We start from the raw sequence: 16,275 nt of genomic DNA, 5'->3' as shown, positions 1-16,275 counted from the left end.
CTTCTGTGAAGTCTGAAACATTGTTTGCAGAGATTTTCTTTTATAAAAAAATTTTATATTCTGTGTTACTTCTAGTACATTTTCTTCAATAATATTTTGTATTTTTAAAAGGAAGAGAAAAATTCCTTTTTTATTTTCTGATTCTCAACTATATAATTTTTTTGTATTAAGAACTGTAATAATTTTATGCATTTCAGTTGGTGACTAGATTTTTTTCTTGCATGCCATCATTCTGTGGAATATTCCCTTCACAAGATAGCCCAAATAAACATAACAAAAATCTTAAATCATGGTTTGAAACTGCTCATACCTGTGTCCCAACTACAGTAAGCAGTATTACTGTGTTGGCACATACAGAATAGTAAGGTTGCCAAGACCAACTTAATTTGCTCCATACTTTGATCCCTGGCTTCTTGGACATTGCAGATGATTGGATGTGGACAGTGATGGTTCAGGAGGAGATGGTAAATGCAAAACATGACTATGGAGTACATATGCACTTCTTTCAACTGAAGATCATGTTGAAAATGGCTGCTACCTGATCATCAGAAGTTCATAAAACAGTAACAGTAATTCTGAGGTGCTCATTGGTAGAAAAAAGTAGCCTTCTATTGAGTAAAAATTAATTCCTTTCCCCTTCTGTGCATGAGATACCAACCCTACAGGGCCCGGCTGTTCTCCAGGGGTAAAAAAACAAAAGGCAGCTTAATTTCCAAAATACATCCGAAGTATTTGTCATCAATAATCTACTTTGTTTATCTCACCTGTCCCTAGAGGAAGATAAAATTGAGGACAGGCAATAGAAAAATAACCTCCATGAGTTCAGCCGAAATTCACTTTGCAGCATTATTTTCATGAAAATGCTCAGTGGGGTTTTTTAATGAAAAATAATCCAACTTGAAGTATGTTTTGTAGAACTAAATGGTGATGCATGGAGGCATGGATATAGGCTGTACATAAGAATACAAATATTTTATCACATATACTGGCTTTGTCAGCTAAGAGTGCATAGAAGGCACACTCCTCATAACCTTTCCTGTGCTTTAAGTAGCTGGGGAGGAGGCATGTTTACCCAGTACTGCCATAACACCTGGTGTACCTTCTTTGTAAAACTGTTTGTGTGTTAACATCTTTTGTTCTGGTCACGCTCCAAGCTGCCCAAAACCCAAGTGATGGTTAGTGTAGCAGCAAGCATAAGCTGATGCACCTGCTGGGTGGTTGATGGGTGGGGATTTGGCTCCATGCTAACCCCACCAGTTGAATAAGTTTTGAACAAGTTCACATTGACCCAAAAGGCATCAGCAACCGCAGCAGTGCTACACACAGGATCTCAGGGATGTCAGAAGAAATAGTAGATAGAAATAGTGGCTACAGTGGTTAATTCACCTCAGCTGTTCTCAGGAATACAATGTAATAAATTGCTGGCATGTGACAGAGTCATTATCCTCCATAGGTTCTTCTGTCACTCATAACTAGAGTCGCTGGGCACCCTCCAACAGTGCATTAAGCACTGTGACTACCATCTGCTCTGTATGAGTTCTTCTGTCTAACTCACCCCTTGGTACTATGATTTATATTCCTTTCCTATGAAAACTGTCTGGTTTTCAAAAATACGGGCTGTTTTCAAAAAGCATGGGCTGTTATGTTGCCTAAAATCAAAAGACAAAAACTTACAACTGATAAAAAGCAGATCTTTAATGAAAGCTTTCAGGTGCACAGAAATGGTTACCTGTACATGTGATAAAGGATTTCTACAATTTTTAATTAATTAGTATATCTAGCAAGGACATCCAATAGAAGATCAGTTGCCCCAGTAACCCACCCTCGGGTCAGCCCCTTGGAGTCGGTCCAGAGGCTTCCTTGCCCTATTTGTTATGTCTCTTAAGTTCTGGTGGAGAACCAGATATTCTTGTCCTAAGTTCTCTTCCTAAGAATAAGACTAAATAGAATTTCAAAAATGTGTTAGAGTTAGTTTATTATTCTAAATTGTGAGAAATGGCAAGAAAAGTACTAGAAAGCATACAACTGTAAATTAAAAATCTACAAAGCTACAAATATATGAAAAAGCTAAAAATCTTCAGGCATCAGTTATACCTTTCCAATTCATGTGGGGCTGGGAAAGACTACCTGTGCCTTTTATATGGCATTTGATAATCTTCAGGATGTAGTTCGATCCACAGTTCAAATTATGTCAGTTCAGGCAAAGCAGTGGCCCAGGAATTAGGGGCTATATGGTTTTCTTCCAGGTAGCTGACCAACACTCAGTAAAGGTATGTGATTTCCACACCTGATCTGGATAGCAGGTAGACCTCTTATAGGACAGTGTTCCTCTCCCTCATAAGGGAGAATGGTAGCAAATGGTCAGGGATGTGGTAGACCTTATTTTCAAAGAAGCTTGAGAGCTGGGGATGGAAGAGTTTTCTTCTCTCTCTTGTTTTAGCCCTTTCAGTCATGTTATTTAGCTGGAAGAGGGCGAGACTTTCTTGTAAATTATCTAAGAGGTTGCTGGTGTTGCTCAGGACTGCCTAATTTATTAATATGCTTACATGTTGCTTGACCTTTGTGAATAGTGAGAAAGCACCCTTTATAAGGGCTTTAACATTCAACAGCTTTTATAAATGTAGTTGCAAGATGCTGAACTTAGGGGGGATACCAACAGCAGGACAGGAAGCTGTGTGCCCCTGCTGTGCACTGCTGCTGGAAATGAGCCTCTAATCCAAATGGCTGTGACCTGGATATCAAAGAAAGAAAATTAGAGGTCTGTTGCCAAGAAACTGGGTGTCCTTGGCATCTAGCAAAGCAGAAACAGTTTTAATTATCTAATTAAAGTGGGGCATCCCATTATTTTATATCATTTAGAAAGCCAGTTGTGGATGTTGTCCTGTTGCTTTCATAGTACTGTGTAGAAAGAGTCCCTGACATGCAGAGATAGCTGTCATGGGTCTACGTATCAAGGCAAAGATGTTAACAAAAGCACCAGGGTGGTGACCATTGACTTTGTTCACATATTGTTAGTTCTGTGTAGGTTTTACTTCATAATCTTTGCAAGTTAAAAGTAATCAAAACCTGTTCTGTAGGACACCAGTGTCTGGAAACTTACTTTTTTCAGTGCTCTACTTTGTCCTACACTTTAATTCTTTGTCTCTGGGGTGGTTTTCATTGACTTTGAAATCTAACTTGGCAAAGTTTAACGGCACTTGCTGTTGTGCTTGTTTCTCTTCTGGTCTGCTTTTCCTTTGATATGCTCTGATAAATATTTGCTGTGGGACAGATTTCAATCTCAGTTACGTCAGTATAAATGAAAAGCAAAAAGCACAGTCACTGAAGTGTGTGATTATGCTGAAGGAAGTGAAATCATACATGGGCTCTCCTGTCCAAAGTCAGTAGCTCTGTATTTAAACACCCCTTGCTAATGAGGGAGAGAATAGAGAGCCTGCTGCGGGGAGTCACTGCCTGAAACTGGTCTCTGGCAGTTTCAGGGTAAAGATGATGACCAGGGAAATGGTTAAATATGCATACTGGGAAATAAATAAGTGTCAAATGATTCAGATGAAAGAGTTTTAAGAGCACACAGGGTGAGCAAAGAGTCATTTTGTTTTAGATGTGTAAACCACAAAGGACGGGAATCTCATTTTCCTTTCCACTGCACTCCTTACGCTTGGTTTATTGGGGGCATGCAGATACCCTGCAACCTCTGTGTAATTGAGTTTTGCCAGACCTGGTCACATGTGCTAGAATTTCAATTATTTTTTAAATTTACATTTTTAAAATTCTTGCCTTTTGGCCTTTAAAGCTCTCCTTGGTTGGAATGAGGCTGTTTTCTTGTGGTTCCTCCCTAAGTTCTTTTCCGCTGAGGACAGGATGGGTTACAATGCGGTCTGCGTGGGCTTTCGCCCTCCAGCCCTGCACTTTTGACCCTTTCCTGCTAGGGCTTTACTACAACTTAGGCTATGTAAATGCATGGTAGCATGCAGCTTATTAAATACTCAGTCTCTTCCAGACTTAATGGCTCTGCCGGGTCCTGCCTGCTTAGAGGCATAGCAGGCTGTGTGCTTAGCAACCCCGGCTGCTGTGAGTGCATTGCCCCCATGCTTTCCCCACTGCCTCACCACTGAACATAGCAAACATTTCCAGCTTTTTCTGCAACAAAACCTTGCCTAGGTTCAGACATAACTACCACCTGCCAGCCACAGCCTGTGTATTTTAACAACATCATGAGGGCTGACTATGACAGGAGACAAAACCCTCAGCTCTTAGAGGTGCTCGACCCCCTTCTGCAAGTAGTAATGGCTGTAAAACAAATATACATACCAGTAAATGTAGACCTGGTTGTTTTAGCACTTGATTTTCCTTAGAAATTTCAAAATTTAAAAAACTAATAGTTTCAAGAACAATTCGTAAACCCCTGCTCTTTTGGGTAGAAAAGTGCACAATTTGCACTTGTCTTCTGTAGGTGGAACTCATTTCCTTCATGGAAGAGAGATACAGCCAGTAAATCTCTTCTTTCCTAGATTATAGAAGGCAATCTGTGGTGTCATTGGTTGGTTAATTTCTTTATTTTTTTTGTTGGTTTTATTTCTTAAAAGCTGAAGAAGTCTATTGTGACTTTACTTATCTTTTATTTCACCTCAGCTAAGTGTTCTGAGATGCTCAGACACAAGTACAGCTCACCTAAGCCTCCAGTAAAATGATCACTCAGAAATTACTATATTGGGGGAAATTATTAGCAGGTTTTACAGTATTATAACCCAGGAGAAATCACAACTATTTTCTAGTCTTACTGCCTAAATAAACAAGCCACGGGTTCTTCTCTCTGTTATTTCTGCATTTAGCAAGTAACTTCAGTTGAGGTGTGGTCTACTCCGGCCATGGTCCAAATGAAAATGAGGATGCTGTCTAGGAGAAAACATCTGAAAAATGAGGGGGGAAAAGATGGTATCATACCAGATGCCATTGTACTTCTGGGCTGCCACCAGGCTGTGCTTCAAGCTTCTGTGGGGCAAGGGCATCTGCTAGAAAACAGACCTGAATTTTCAAACCCAAAAATACTCAGTATTTTCCCGGAGACAAACCTCCAGAAGTCCTGCATGTAATAGTAATATTTGTATAACAATTCAGTTCTTCAGAGAAGTATACAGAAGCTGTGAACTGATCTGCACAGCAATTCAGTACAGTTTATTATATTTGAACAGTTTTATCTCTGGTGAGCATGCAGGGAGATTAAGCAACTACTCTGGATGCCAACTACCAAATGCATCTGAGGTAGGGCCAAGATTAGAATATTGATTTCTGGCTTCCTGAGTCCCAGGCTCAGTTCACTACATTATGTTGTCTTTACAGATAACATTTAGACAAATAGATCTTGACATATCAGAAGCTCAGTAGCCTCTCAGTAAATTGAGAAGGGCTTTAGCTTTTCGGTTCCTGTGATTTGTGCATGCTGCAAACTTGGTGCCAGTAATGTCAGTAGCTATTGTATAGTTACAGTGAAGTCCACTTGTATCCTGAGGCATACTAGACTTTTTTTTTTCCTCTAAGTAGAAATAAGCCTAATTATTATACATTTTCTTTGTGTCAGACTGACATTTGCACAAAAAAAATCAAATAAATTTTGCTTCAGTCCTCTTTACAAAAATCCCCACATTTGTAGAGATTTCCAGTCCTGACCAGGGGTAGCTTTTCACTCTTTCTAATCTCTTGAGTAAGAAGTCAGAAAAATGGGAAAAGTCCTACATACACAGAGTTGAAATCCAAGTACTTTTGAAATCACCACATACCAAGGATACTCAGTTTCTGATATCCAAATGCCAAAGAAAAGGCAAGTATGTACTTGAAAGCTATGATAGATTCTACACAATGTATAACACAGGTATATCGGTATTAGAAAAATTGTTTCTGGGTATGCACAGAAGTGTAAGAATACTGCCATTGCTACAACCCAGGAAACTTCCAAACTACACCTGAGCTTGCTGAGGTGTAGGCCAGAACCTTTTTTTCCATTCCTAACTCCAGGTATCCCATCTGCAGCTAACAAAGGATCCTGCTTACTCTCACAAAGCCTACTTGAAGTTTGACAGTCCTACAAAAGCTGTACTGGTGTTTCAAACACATCAAGTTGTCTAATAGTCTTCTCCAAACCTTCTTTGTTACTTGATGCAGCAGCACGATGTCATTTGTCAGAGAACCAAAACTGGAGACATGCTGAATACGTGAATACCAAGGAAGTGGTTTCCTTAGCAATAACAGGCATGTGAAAGTCAAAACTTCCTTTCCTCCTCATGTGACCTTTTTCAAAGCAATTCAGCCTGGGGACAATAGGAGTGAATTCCAAACACCCTCAGTGTTCCTACACGGGCTTGGCAAGGATCCACTAAATGGCAAATTTATCTTACCTATTTATTAAGGTAAAATTTTATTTCTCTTTAGATGTTCCTCTCTAAGGATTCTGTGTGTTTATATGTACAACAAAGTGCTTATTGAAAGCAGAATTATCTAATGCCACATAAACAAATATATAGAATATAAATAATTTTCTTGCCATTATGTACCAAAACCTTTGTTATGCATAAAATCCAAATCCTTTTGGTTGTCAGGAAATAAGAGAATGAAAATTCTTACCAGCTTGTTTTAATAGCTGAACTTCACCTTGCCCATTTCATTTAAGATTAAATTCAACACTCCTAAGGAAAAAAAAAGAGAAAGGGAGATGATTTATGAAGGCAAATAAGAGGAAGATGACATTTATCTCACGCATACAAACGCAGTATCAGTCCTCTGTTGCTATTCTTACCCTATTTAGTACGGCCTTTTCTCATCCCTAAGGAGACAGCAGTGATAGCCAGAAGTACTTGCAAAGCTGTCTGTCCAAGAATCCTGAGGTATTTTCTAAAACTAGCTACCAACTTTAAACCTGAGTTGTCTACTGAGTTAGGGAACTATGCTCTCATTTTTTTGAGCTGGGGAGGTGATGCAGCAGGTAGTTGTCAGAAGGTCACAGAAAATTCCTGTTGGAGCTGGAAATGGTCACTCAGCACAGTTTCTGTATTATAATGTGTGACAGACTGTCTTGGATTTCAGAAAGTCAAGGAAAGTTCTGGTATTACAGTTCTCCCCAATTCGGTGTTGCTGGACCACCCGTACACATTCTGTTGCCTTGCTGCCCACTGATGGGGTCTGGGTTCAAGTCCCTGGTGATTCACAGACAAGGGTTTAGGCCTCAAGGACCACTGATTATCATCTTGCTTTTAGTCACACATGCTGTGGTTTGCTTGGGTTTTCCGACCACTTTCAGCCTTTAGTTTTAAACTCTGGAGCATAAGTTTTCAGAAGTGAACAATGCAATGGGAATAGCTGAGTTTGGAGCTGGTCCCACCAGGCAGGAGAAGAAATTTGACAGGAGACAGTTCGTCTGCAGCTTTCTGTGAATCTGAGAAAGAGATGTGCTGTGGATTTGGAGCCTTAATGTCTGAAGGAAAATAGGCAAGCCATCTGCTCCCACAGGTGCTGGCGCATCGGTGCTTTGTGCTGGTTCCTCCAAGGCAAAACGTATTGTCTAGCCAAGCATTCATGTCCAACAGAGTGTGTAAGTACCTGCGGTGAGTTGTTGTTATGAAATCCCAATCCACCCTTGGCAAAATGTCATACCAAGCATGTTCATGTTTAATGCCAGGAGCTATTCAACTGCTCTGCAATATTCCTGTGGTTTCTGAAGGTGGACTTTCATGAGGATGCTTGAGGAAGGATGCAAATGGATTGTTCTCCTGTACATGCCAGCAGCCTCTGCCACTGATTCAGTGCCCAGGGGGGTGATATTCTAACCAATTTTTGATAACACCCTCATAGCCAAAGTCAGACATGATCAGAAACGTGAGCAGCTGAAGCAAAACAAGCACAACTGTGGTGAGCAACTGCAATGAGCCTTTCTGGATATAGGACACCTGTTCCACACAGGGAACAAAGAGCAGGAAAACCGGGCCTATGCTTCCCCGTGGGGGAGCAAGCAAGCAGCAGCTGGGTCATGGCTCCGATGGCACCACCGAGGTGGTGCAACATGGAGATGGGCTTTCTGCCATCAGGAGGCTTAGCAAGTGATGCCATAAGCCCAAAGTACCACATTACTCAGGCTGTGTGAAATAGGTACACACTTGGAATAGCAGTGGTGGTGAAACTAAAGACTGCTCCCAGACAGTGCGTTGACACAAGAAAGGAGTAAAGAAAGCCCTTGCTTTTTTTTTTTTTTTTTCTGGTGTGGCAGAAAAGGATCAGAAAAAGGTGTAAGAGGAGCCCAGAAAATGCTCTCTAGCAGAGGAAAGGTGGCACAGGGCTGCCTATAAGTCTCCCTCCAATAGGACTACATAAAGTTGAGCTTTTATGAGATGACTCATCAAAGTTGAGCTAGCCAATACCCTGGTGCCACAGTAACACCCAGTAAACTACTGCACTACCAAACTGCTGATTTTGTTACATGTTACTGCCAGAATGAGTAACTCAAGGATTTATTCAGCTGTCTTCATGTTGCTGTTCTGTGTGCAGCGCTTTCCAGTCTGCTGTCACCTTGGCCAGGGGTTAAGGACTGTCCCTGTCTCTGTGAAACTGAAAAGGCATGGTGAGATTCTGGGATGAACGTGGGCATGGTGAGGTTCCTGGGAGCCCTGGGAGAACGTGGCACTCAGGAAGGCTGCCCTCCTCCCAGCAGAGTCACAGCAGAGCAGAGGTCCCTCCATCCTCCAGCCTGCTCCATGCTGGAGGATATCTCTCTGGCCAGGCTGGGGGTGTAGAGAAGTGCAGATCAGCAAGGGGAAAAAGCAGCTTTGGCCAATATTTCGCCTCCCTCAGACGGCACCAACCCACCACTATCCATGTGTCTTGCTGCCAGCACATGAAGAATTCAAATGAAACTCAAAGGCTAGAAGTCTGCCAGTGGGGAAACAGCACTGCACATTAACCAGACTTCAGGAAGAAGCACAGACTGGTGCAAAAACAGAACAGCAGCAAAAAAAATGTGAAAGACAGGAGAGGTGTGCCTGGGGCTTTGGGGGGACTGGCACCAAACTCCCATGTCCGGTTACAGAGTAACCTGCTGGGGCTTGGGGAACTGTTTTCCTATCAAGGACAAATTTGAACATACAGGCTCAGGGCATTGTAATTACCCAAGACAGAGCAGACTGCAAGATGTTTTTGTCTCATGCTGTGGGACCAGGCACTATTTACAGCAATCCCATAGAAATAGGGATGTTATTTAGGATCCATAGTTATAGGATGATGCTCTCAGCTACATTAATTAATAGGGTTTTCTTTATTCCTTTGTTCATGTTAAGACATGCTCTATTTCTCTCAATGTGTCATTTAGCTCAATAAATTTAGTTGAAAAATTACTCAAAAATGTTTAAGCAAAGATTCTTTCAAAGTTTTTGTCCCTTTTGGAGAAAATCTGGCCAAATACCTTTCTGTTCCTTTGTAGAAGAATCAGTCAGGATATGCCAGCTCCTCCTGTGTAATCCAGTTTGGGGGTTTTTTTCACTTACTTTTTGCATGCTTCAGTTTTATGATTGCTCCCACGGGTCATAATAAACCAAGATATAAAGAAAATATATTCAGCATATTTTGAAAAACAACAAGTTCTATCCTTTACAGGAAATGTGGGCTGAGGCATACTATTACAAACTTTTGTCATGTCCTTTAATCTCACTTAAGAAGGGCATAGTTCAGCCATGCTGGTTTCTTTAGAGTATGTGCTGAGAGGATTTAATTAATAAATCAGATTTCAGATTCGGTGACTACTACAAAATGTTTAGCAGCAAAGTGACTTTGACAGAGCTGCTTTTGAACATATTATCCTGCTGCTGAAAGATCTCTCAATGAATCCAGTATTTGTCTCAAACACTGAAGACAGCAATGACCTGCTATAAAAAGCACAGTCTGGGGGTCAGAGCTTGCCATCATTAAGTTACTGCTACAGCAGCTCATTTGCAACCTTGCTGAATAAAAACATGTATTAAATCATTTCAGCTGATGGAAAAAAGTGCAGAATTTATTCAAATTATATGTACTACAATGTTACTAGTTACTCAGTTTTTGAGTTGTGTGTTTTAACAAAAATGGCTTCTAGGAGAAGGGAGTGCATGCTAAGGCAGTGCTGTATGCCTTAATACAGAAATTTTCCAGCTATTCCAGCACAACAATGCTGTCAGTTTAGAGCACTTCTGAAACTTGCTATGAAACGATTATGGCAATAACGAGACTCAAGCACATCATTCTGGAGCTGTTCCAGGTGAAATGCCCAGCGAAATGAAAAGTTGAGTGGCTGAGAATGAGGGTAGGATGTAGAGACGAGGGTGGGATGTAGAGAAAAAGGTGGGATGCAGAGATGAGGGCAGCATGCAGAAGCATGGTGGGACGTGGAGGCGAGGATAGGATGTGAAGATGAGGGTGGGATGATCAGGCCTGGACAGACACACAGCCCATGTGAAAGGGCTCATTCACTTAACACCAGTTAGGTATCCTTTCACTCAGCACAGACACACAAGCTTGCCTCTTCACAGTGGATCTCTAGGCCCTTCAGTGTTTGAGAGCCATCAGGTACCAGGACTAAATTAAAAAGTATCTCTGCAGGAAAACAAGTGTGCTCCAGAACTCTCCTGATTAGCTTGAAAACATGCAATCACCCAGCAAATCTATTTGCTGTTGCAGACAGCTGAAGGACACACAGAAATTCAGCATCTCTACTATTGCGACTACCAAGACCTGAAAAACAGGTTCGTTACCTGTTCTACAGGTCTAATGGAGGATATGATCTCCTATCTGTGGTTTCACTTGTTCTTGGTGCTCGTCACTTGATCAGGCAGATTTGGCCCTATTTCTGGTTCATTCTTCCTTTGTTCCAATCTGTTTTGCAGGCAGTCTTCTCAAAAAGCACCTGCCTCTCCAGCACTGTTTTGCATCAGCAGATCTCCAAGAACTTTACAAAATTAATATAAATGGAAGGAATGAGGCAGATTTGGGGCAGTTGGCAGGGGCAGGTGATTAGGGAAGCACTGTTAATCAATGGATCACCCTTGAGAGGAACAGATGGAAGAGCTGTCACATGAAAACAGTGTGGCAGGTTCTGGAGTGATAGCCAAGCTCCTTGAATCCTCTGTGGCTGCCACTACTGCTGAAACCCACTGAGCAGACCTGTTCTTGTGCTGGTCCTCCTACAAAGAATGAGCTACTGCTAAAACCAAACAAATGCTGCTTCAAGCAGGTGTGGTTTCTATGGGGAGCCTAAACATTTCAGCCCCAATGGACCAATGTCATGATGCTTTGGGGGTTTCCTCCTCCAATTTTTAAAGAAAATTAAAAGCTACATTAAAAGACAGACACAAAACTAAGCACTTGTTTTAATGTAAGAATCACAGTTATGCTCTTTAATTCTTTGTCCCTGCATGATACAATCTTTAATTACATTCCACCAGCTACACTTTTAAGAAAAATGCTGATGTTTACTTTTCCTGGTAATTTACTGTAGGAACTAATACTATCATGAATGACATGTTCAATGACTTAATATTAAAGTAACAATGTGATAAAGTATTGCAGTATTACTTGTTTGCTCTTTATACAGTAGTTACTGGACAAATGTTTTAGTGAACAGCACAGAAAACCTGAAGCTTGAAAGTATCTTTTCAGAAAAAAAAACCTTCTAGCAAATGAGAAAAATTATCTCAGAAAAAGGCAAAGAACACTGACTAATTACTTTGCTTTCTTGTCCCACACATTCAGCTAGAGAAGAGGAGCCTTACAAAATTCATATGATAGTAGCAGCTTGCAAACCAAAATTGTTAGTTCATGCTGTTTGATGGCATCTCCCCAATGTACACAGGGACCTGATCCTTATAAGCTCATGTACATGAAATCTGTACATTTTACATACATTTATCACCAAAGAACTGTCCAAAATGGGTAAATCATAGTTCCTGCAATACAGTATTTCATGTTCTCCCCTCTCTTGTTTCTGTATTCACCTCTACTCCAAATTTTAATTTGTTAGGGAATTATACATTTCATATTTTCTGGTCTATTCCTGGTTGAAGATGTGAAGAGCTACAGACATTTACTGTTCTCTTACAGTATTACAAATATAAATTATTTAAATTTAAATAATTATGTAATATCTTGTACCAGGAGAACTGCTTTTTTTTGTGTCCAAAGATATTTATTAAAAATATTTCTAATTGTAATTGTTTCCCTCTTACTAGTAGATTTTATTTTTTTTTTCTTTTTGCTAATATCAAGTGGCACTAACTAAATAGTCCTGTTGTCTTTAGCAAGACAGCTTAAGGAGAAAATTCCTTTGATACCAGAAGGGCGAAACCAGGCCCTTCGTTCTTTAAACAACGATTCAAAGTCACGGTGCCCTTATTGTTGGCCTTCAGTACTAAAGATTTTTCTCATGCCTGGCTTCACTTTGACTTCATGGCTAAGGTTTCAGCTAGTGATGCTATCAGACAATAGCAGAATGCAATTCAAAACAGCTAGTGGAAAAATCCCTACCCTCTTCCTAAGCTACTAGGTTAGGGTAAAAGAAGAGCTGTGACACCACCTACTGTGAAACAAACACATGCATTGAAGCTCTATGGCACATATCTGTACATCGACTTGCTCATTACTCTTTGGGGTTTTCTTGTTTCAAATGGAAGTTGCAAATGGTTTGGTAACAAGGCTTGAAAACAGACAGAGCTTCTGCATCTCTTAAAAATTTGCTATGGTATTTTATTTTATTTTATTTTATTTTATTTTATTTTATTTTATTTTATTTTATTTTATTTTATTTTATTTTATTTTATTTTATTTTATTTTATTTTATTTTATTTTATTTTATTTTATTTTATAACCACAGCATGTCTCCGGAATTAACGATTGCATTGTCCCATGAAGCTCACCAGAAATGACAAGCATATGCTGTCATGGTCAGTACATCATATCTGTCATTTTCTTAGGGAACTCAGGTATTTTTTGTTAGCATATACTTCTTCTACTATGCTACATGGAGGTAAACTGTGGTATTAATAACTAATAATATGGAGAGAGAAGAGAATAACTGGTAATAGGAGATATATATATATCACATGCCTCTCTGTGAGGCACTAAACTGACCCCTATCAGTCCAGATTAGTATTTCTTTATAGCTGAGATCTAAAGTCTAAAAATCACCTTTGTGTAAATTGTAAAATATTATTTTCTAAGTGATTAATCTGCATTAATTTTACTTTGAAATTCAGATGCAAGACAATATTCCAGTTACTCTGATCATGTGTTTTTAAGGTTAAAGACTACATACCTCTCCCTAATTGTATCTCACCAAGTGCATAATAGAAGTACTGAATTGGACATCTGCTGCTGTCGTCTTTACCAGAGAGGCCACTTTAAAAAGCTGTCTGCTGTGCTTTCAAAGAAACCCATTGCTGTGTTCCAGCACTGAAGACAATAGTGGAGGGCAAAGATGTAACCTCTCTGGTCCAAATGTTATACATTCACATTACATCTCCTGCAGATAAAAACCCATCATTAAAATGAAGAAGAAAATGAATTTTGGAACAGTGTAGTTTTCTGAATTATTGTTTCAGACAGAAATGAAGTGGCAGAACTGCCCAGTCTTAGTATAATTCATTAGGCAGATTCATTATGGTTGTATCTATCAGCCAACCCACATCAGATCCTCTTGTGCTAGACATTATAAAACCAAAAGCTGTTCTGAAAGTTGGACTATGCAGAAAATCATTTTGTGCCACAGAAATGTGTTGCTTGGAGAGGTGCCTAGCTTCGTCACTTTTTTAGCACAAACATTTTTAGAGTAAGTAAAATGGTGTAATATTAATTTCACCTAAAACTTCAGATTATACAGGCCATGCTACACAGAAACAGAACATCAGCCAGAATGTATTGCTCGTTTGTGACTGGGAAGAGCCAGATAAAAAGGTAGAGACAAGTGGTCAGAGCTGCAAAGGGAAGGGTGGGGTATGTTGACTGAGGGAAACATGAGGAATCAATCTTTCTGATAGAAAATAGACTGGAGGAATGCTAGGAGTACTGAACAAATATTGAAAAAGGTATGTTCTTCCTCAAGGAAGCAGAACTTTGTCACTGCTGCTCCCAACTCTACCCTTGACTTGGTTTCCTGGCTGAAATAATATGTAAGACCATAAGTACTGGCTCAAAAGGGATGTGAGGCACATTTTTGAGTTTGGATCAGAAGAGGCAAGAAGATATTACTGGTTTTGCCCCTAATGTTGCAGTTTATTTGTCCTTCATAAAAAAAAATAAAATTAAATAACTGTGCTTTTTCCTCCTTCCAGCCTCCCATCCAGCAGCTCCACTGCAAATCAGATGCCATGTAGGGTAGGTACTTCTTCTTTCCAAATGTTTGTTTAATCTCCTCCTTCCCTTCTGTTCAGTTTCTCTTACAGTACAATAAAGCCTGGGTTTTGTCCACCAGTCTGTGTATATATTAGATCCTCAGCCTTATTTGTATCTATGATGACCTCTGGGGAGAATGTATCACCACTTTCTCACCTCACTACAGCAGTGAAAGTGAGTAAAACACAGTTGTTTTGTCTTTGAGTAATACATTTGATAATGTCTTAGATTGCAATGCAAGATGTAACCAAAAGTATGTATTCTATTACCATCTGTAAAAACCAGGTAGGGCAATGTTCTTCATCTCTTCAAGATCCATCCCTCATAACACCAAGAGGATCTCTTCTGTTAATGGGCTACTGAGTCTCACTGCATGACTGATAAAATTCCATCATCCCATTGTGAGATGCTCCACCCAGGGGGAGGAGCCAAGCATTCCTACCAGAATATTGTCTGAGACTTGGAACACCACAGTCAGCCTTTTTTTCCACTGGACTCCCAGAGGAAGACCAGACTGTTCTACATCACCACTGGACCTTCAGAGGAAAACTACACCGTTCTACAGGATCATTGCTTCAACAGAACCACTCTGTCACTCCAGGAGGACTGCAGCCACCACTTAATCAGACTGCTACCAACAGGGTGTTAGGTTGTATTCTAACTCTGTCCGTGTTTCTTGTACTACTGCATTTTATTTTAATTTTTCTATTAAGTTGTGGTTGTTTCTTGGGTTTTTGTTTTGTTTTTTTTATTTATACATACTAGTAAAGAACTGTTATTCCTTCTCCAGTATCTTTGCCTGAGAGCCCCTTAATTTCAAAATTATAATTCGGAGGGAAGAGGTTAACATTTTCCATTTCAAGGGATGCTCCTGCCTTCCTTAGCAGACACCTGTCTTTTCAAACCAAGACAGATGAGGTGGTTATCTTGGTAAATAAAAAACCCAACCCCCTCCACCCCAAGAACTCTGAATGGCTTCTCCATTAATCACCAAAGAGCGCCATTGACTTACCATGTTTGTAAGAGACATGCCCCTAACAAAGCAGACACAATTCTTCTAACTTAAAGGACATTTTATCTGGCAGTCTAATAGCTTTCACTCACAGATATTACAATAATAAACCGTGAGTGAGAAAAGGTAATAAATATGGGCCTGCATATCTTAAATATATGACTGAATTTTATATGTTTACCGATCTACTTTAAATGTAAACCAGTAATGTTCAGGTCATCAAAAGCCAGCAAGACTGGGCTAACCCAGCCTTCTGATTGATCCATCTGGTTGTTAAAGCCTGGTGAGAGTTTGCCTCTGATGGGGTTACCAGATGTCAGCCAAGCAGCAGTGCCCATGCCCTTAGCCCATGGCAGCAGTGAGATAAGACACTTACACAACCATCTTCCCCTGTAAATGCAGCTTAGGAAAGGTGTTTTCTCACATTTGAAACTGTTTAGGAGGAACATGGGTCAGTCAGAGGGAGATGATAAAGGCAATGAAAATCATTATTTACCTGCTGTGACCAGTGTCTTACTTCACCCACCTTTTGTGAAGCTAGGCTTTTGCAGGAGGGATTTGTGCACTATGACATGAGTGATTCCAAAACTTTTGCCCAGCCGCTGCTGAGATTTGGTTTAATACTTCTGTAACTATTCCTAGTTACCTAATCTAGTTAAAATACTAGATGTCATTGGTCCTTCAGCATCCCTTACACCTTGTCCAATTTGAGCTGTGGGTTGTTGGGGGCAGGTTTGTCCTTGGAGAGACACTTTTAACAGAATGGCTCTGTCCCTGGCTCTGATGGAAATTCAAGCCTTGTAAACAATACTAATGACTGAACCTCTGCTAAAATCTGCAGACACCAGAAAAGTACCAAATCAGATCAG

The sequence above is a fragment of the Cyanistes caeruleus genome, chromosome 2 (assembly GCF_971803275.1).
Source record: "Cyanistes caeruleus chromosome 2, bCyaCae1.hap1.1, whole genome shotgun sequence".
NCBI classification, from domain to species: domain Eukaryota; kingdom Metazoa; phylum Chordata; class Aves; order Passeriformes; family Paridae; genus Cyanistes; species Cyanistes caeruleus.
Note: the sequence above shows the minus strand (reverse complement) of the source record.